Below are 6,019 nucleotides of genomic sequence, written 5' to 3'. Positions count from 1 at the left end.
TGCAGTTCGAGGCTATGGAAGACCCGAGTTTGCACAAGGATTCTCAACTTGCTGACACTAATCATGTGCTAAAATTAATGGCGACCTCCAGTGTACTTTTCGTAGCATGTACTGATTGCTAGGCAGAGAGAGTAATTGTAACTTAATAAGAATTTTGTCTCACTGACACTTTTGATGCTCCACCTTAATTGGTTTTGCAGGTACAGCAATGGGTGTAGCAGTTTTGCTGTGCGGCCCAGCTGATCGTCTGCCGCATGCTGCCGCCTCTTCTCCTCTGCCTTCGTCGTCGTCATAGTATTATTATTATTGTGTCATTTTACACATAGGTACAGTCACACTACAACTGTCACACCTACACCGTGTATTACATACATCACACTACACAACAATTAGTTGTCAGTGTAAATGTAACGACTTTTCGCTCAGTTTGACCTGAGTACAGGATTTTCACCGTCGTCACGGAGTTTTTCCCTCAAGCTTGCTTCTATTAACGTAAATACGAGTTTTTTTTCGCTCACTGGCGACTGCGGCTTCCTCATGTAGCAGGATAGCACACACACCACAGTGTGAATCTTGTGTGAATGACTTAGGATGTGTACATATATACATATATCCACAAATTTTTTCCCATAAGGAAAAAATTTAATTTTGTAGGGGCGTAATGTTACGAATCAATTCGCGACATTTCCCTTTTGTGAGAAGCCACGAACTATTAGTGGAAAACTCACTGTGTATCGCTCAGTTAACCGTTTCTCCCTCCATTTCGGAGTATACTTTTCAAAACATTCGTCACTTTCAAAAGTGACCGATTTAATGCACGTCACTAAGTGCTGTACTGAGCGATACTATTGTTTCTTTATTGTTCGCCCCTGCTTGCCTCAACCGTTAGCCACACCTTCTTCCGGTGGCTTGTGCTTCCTGCCCATACAATGTATTTTGAATTCAGTCTAGTTGTGGCTTTGACGGAGAGAGGTCCTGTGCTCCAGAAGTGTGAGAGGTCAGCTAGCACCCAAGCTCCACAGAGTACAGTTTCTCCAAACTCCCACCCCTTGGTGATACAAAGCATTCATCGTTCAGTATTTCCTTTTGTTTTCGTAGTCTTAAGAGTTTAGTTAAGGTGTTTTTTTCCTAGGCGTAAGTATTTAGCTTTTGTGTGAGTGAGTGAGTGCATCTCATTGATTTGATTTGAAATGTAAAGATAAATTTATTTTTTGTAATCAATAAATTTAACAGTTCTTTTCCTTGAGCTTAATGTAAAGTAAAATCTTGTTTCATTTCTCCAAATTAAGCTTATTTTCCACATAGCTCCTAGCTTGCATACACGTTTTACTATTCATAACTGGTACTTAGACCAGTCTTGTTGTATTAACTTAAAATCCGTTGTGCCAGATAGGAGTTAAAGCATCAGCAAGAACCTGATATTATTATTAGTATTAGTTTTTTATTGTCAGGGGTGAAGTAACTTTCTCCAGAGGCTAACAGTACTAATTCAGCATTTGTGAGTAATTAGTCTCTGCTGTGTACTGTTGAGAAAGTTTATAAATTCTCGTTCTTAGAGAATCGTTGCTCGATTTAGCAAGACAATCATTGTCCCTACTCTTTAATATTATTGAATAATATTATCAAATAATATTTAAGCATATATTTCAAAATTACCGTAATATTATAAAAACCCCGTGACAGTGGTTCCGAGGTTCTATGAAGGCTGGAATGTTTTTCCCACCACTACTACAGTGTCACAGTCTACAGTGTACACCATGCCCTTCATTACCTCATCTACTAATATACAACCTGACCCTAGATACGCTTAGCTTGTCTTCTAATATGATTTGTGTGAGCACACACACACACACACACTGGGGTCAATACATGCTATTCTCAATATATATAATGTACATACACATTTTCATTACCTTCATAGGTAACAGTAGCTTTAAAAATCTGCATTTGTTTGTATTCCCAGTCAGATTCAGTCAAATTATTTCTTACATGATTAAGTTTAATGTTTGATTTTCCCAAACATTTGTGTATCATAAGAGACAGACATACATACAGACAGACGGACAGACACCCTATCCCTGGCCACAATGCACCCTCTCCTCAAGCATGTATATTTGTCCCGTCGACAGAGAGCCGGGAAAGTAATGGATTACATCATTATAGAATGAACCGAATTTTTGTTAATGGTGGAAGAAAGGAAAGTAAGATAAAAGCAAAACCCATGAGAAAATAACAGTTGAACTCTGCTGCTATAACAAAACCGCGTACAGTGTGAACGAAATCAAACATAATGAAATCAATTTAAATCGGTCGCTGACTGTTGTTCGTATGCATCCAGTGGCGACTTTACTTAGTTTTGTCGTCAGTGTCGTTCAGGTTTATCTCTAGTAATTTAAAAGGCACATATTTATCATTAAAGATATCATTGCTTTAATTTGTATCTGTATATTCCGGTATCTAACAAATCAATGAGGGCCTTGGTTGGAATACAAAGTCAATTTGGAGCACGTTCAGACACAACGGAAATCCACCAAGCACCGCCCGAGTGCATCGCGCAGTGTTACCAAATCCACCTGTCCTCGGCTGGCAAAATCAGTGCGTCAGACTCCCTGGAACCGAGTATTGTGTCTAGTTTCTTTAATATGGATTGGCTTTTTGTGAAATGCGGTGACTGAATTCCGTAGAGTTTTGCAAATTTTCTTCACATTTGGTTTGTAACTTGTAACTTGGCCAGCAACATATTCCGGCGGGCGATTAGCGTTCGGCTCCCGTGTGCTTTTCTTTTATAATATTATTGTGTTAACACATTATTATTATTATTATTATTATTATTATTATTATTATTATGCCAGGAAAGGAGGTTGTGCATTTGTAACTCGTATTTCAATCACAGAGATGCACATAAATATACATGGTATAGAGGGAACGGGGATCATGTCGAAAGAAACCTAATTGTGTACGTGCTTGTAGAGAGGTCGGTGATGGGAATGGTTGCTGATACGAGGTCCGTGAGAGGACAATGTAGAGGTCTGTCAGATCATATAACTGTGGTATGCAAGATCAAGCTGAGAGGAGTGAGGTGGATCAAGAGAGACAGGAGCAGTCAGGGAGAAAGACTGAAAGTTGAGAAGCTGAGGATCAAAGAAATGGCAGATGATTACAGGACCAAAGTAGAGGAGGAGTTAGAATCAGTGAATTGGAATGAAATGGATCTGGACAGCCTGTGGAATGCATATAGGTATTGCTTAGTCAGGAATGTTAAAGTGGTGTGTGGTGTGGCAAGAGTAACAACAAAGAAGAAAGGTATGGCATGGTGGGATGAGGAGGTTAAGAAAGCAGTGGAGGAAAAGAAGAAGAAGTGGCTAGAGTGGTTACAGGACAGGGGTTCAGTTGAAGTAAGAACTGTATATATAGAGAGCAAGAAGCACGTAAAGAGATTAGTGAAGAGGAAAAAAAAAAGGTAAATAATGATCTAGAAAGAAAAATGAATGAAAACTACTCTGAAAAGAGGAGTTATTCTGGAAAGAGGTGCAGAAATGTAGAAGAGAAAGCAGAAAGAAATGTGATGGTATGAAGGATGCAGGTGGTAGATTATTAACCCATGGAGATGAAGTAAGGACCAGATGGAAAGAATATTTTGAAAGCCTGATGAATGGGGATAGAGAGAGCAGAGCAGCTGTAAACATGATTGGTTTTGGGGGTGTGCAGAGAAGGAATGCAGTGCCAGGAGACGTGACACTCGCACAGGTGAAGAGCTCTGTGAAGCGGCTGAAAAATGGGAAAGCAGCTGGGGTTGATGAGGTGTATGCAGAGATGCTAAGTGTATATAGTGGAGAGGGTGGAATGAAGTGCTTGTTGGAGATATGTAAGAAGGCATGGATGAGTGAAACTGTGCCTACAGAGTGGAAAAAGGCTGTGATTGTACCCCTGTACAAAAATAAAGGTGAGCGAAGTGAGTGCAAGAATTATTGTGGCATAAGTTTATTGAGTGTGGTAGGGAAGGTATATGGAAGAATTATCATAAAGTAAGAGAGATATCAGAAGTCCTAGTGAGTGTTGAACAGGGTAGCTTTAGGAGTGGCAGAGGATGTGTGGATCAAATATCTGCAGTAAGATAGATAGTGGAGAAGACTTGTGAGAAGGACCATAAGGTGTTTATGGTATTCATGGATCTAGAGAAAGCATACGACAAAGTAGACAGAGAAGGATTGTGGAAAGTTTTGCGCAGATGGTAAGCTGCTATATGCGGTCAAGAGTTTTTACGATGGTAGTGAAGCATGTGTAAGAGTTAATGGGCATCTAAGTGAATGGTTCACGATCAGTGTGGGCATGAGACAAGGTTGTGTGATGTCCCCATGTTTGTTCAGTATATACTGTATATATGGATGGGGTGATGAGAGAAGTAAAAACACGAGTAATCGAGAGAGAAATGGCGTTGGTAATGAATGGTGATGGATAGAATATCTCTAATTTGTTGTATGCTGATGATGCAGTACTACTTAAAAATACCGGACAAGAACTTGGTAGGCTAGTGCAGAGTTTTGCTGATGTCTGTAAGCGTCGTGCCTTGAGAGTGAATGTAGAAAAGAGTAAAGTGATGGTTACTGAGAGAGAAGGTGACTCCCAGTGCGATGTTACATTGAATTGAGAGAGACTGGAATTGGTGAGAGAGTTCAAATACCTGGGTACAGTGATAGAGAAGAGAGGAAAATGTGCAAAAGAAGTGGAAAGTAGAGTGACACAAGGAAGAAAAGTAGCTGGTGCAATGAATGCCTTGATAAGAAACAGAGGCTTGAGTGTTGCTGCTGCACGAGGCTTACGTGAAGGAGTATTAGTGCCAACTTTAACATATGGATGTGAGACTATGGTGTGGTATGAAAAAGAAAAATCAAGAGTGAGAGTAGTGGAGATGGGACTGCTGAGGAATGACTGTGGAGAACAGATAGTAGATAGGATAGAAAATAATGTGATTCGTGAAAGATGTGGAGTGAGGAAGTCTGTGGACACCAGAATCGAGGAGAGTGTACTGAGATGGTACGGTCTTGTGGAGAGAATGGATAACAATAGAGTGGTGAAAAAGGTATATCTGAGCGAATCTGAAGGAGGGAGGAGGCGAGGTAGGCAAAGGAGAAGGTGGAGAGATATCGTGGATGAGTGTGTGAAGAAGAGAGGTTTGGAAATCGGTGACATTTGGGCCTGACAAGAGATCGAACTGGCTGGATGAATGTTGTGAGATGCACATAATCAGGGATTTGGCACCCCTTTTTAACGTGGCAGTGTCTGGAATAATTCTATCGGATACGTTTATGTGAAGCTACAGAACGTGGTGAATTTTTTTTGGCGTATCACATAGGGCCAGGACTCCGAGGGCTTGAATGACGAGTGAAAGGAAGCGTGGCCCATTGGACTGGGCAAATTTGAGCTGTCTGGACATTGCTACTCCTCACCCTGCCCTAGGGTGGGAAAGGATGTCCGGATGATGATGATGATGATGATGTGTTAGCAGTACTACTAACACCAGTGCTATTAATAACATTATGTTTAACACCAGTACCCTGCTGACACCAACAGTACTCTGTTATCACCACGTTCTTATTTATGGCAACAGAACTCGTTTAACACCAGTGTTATTAACATCACTGCTTTATTAACCCCATTACTGTTAATACCACTGCTTTACTAACACCACCACTGTTAATAACACATCATTAACACCTTTACTTTACTAACACCACTACTGTTAATAACACCTCATTAACACCACTACTTTACTAACACCACTACTGTTAATAACACATCATTAACACCACTACTTTACTAACACCACTACTGTTAATAACACATCATTAACACCACTATTTTACTAACACCACTACTGTTAATAACACATCATTAACACCACTACTGTTAATAACACATCATTAACACCACTACTTTACTAACACCACTACTGTTAATAACACATCATTAACACCACTACTTTACTAACACCACTACTGTTAATAACACATCATTAACA

The sequence above is a fragment of the Coenobita brevimanus genome, chromosome 59, assembly GCF_032717465.1.
Source record: "Coenobita brevimanus isolate Jiangsu-jjx chromosome 59, ASM3271746v2, whole genome shotgun sequence".
Lineage (NCBI taxonomy): Eukaryota > Metazoa > Arthropoda > Malacostraca > Decapoda > Coenobitidae > Coenobita > Coenobita brevimanus.
The sequence above is the reverse complement of the archived record's forward strand: the minus strand, read 5'-3'. Positions refer to the sequence as shown.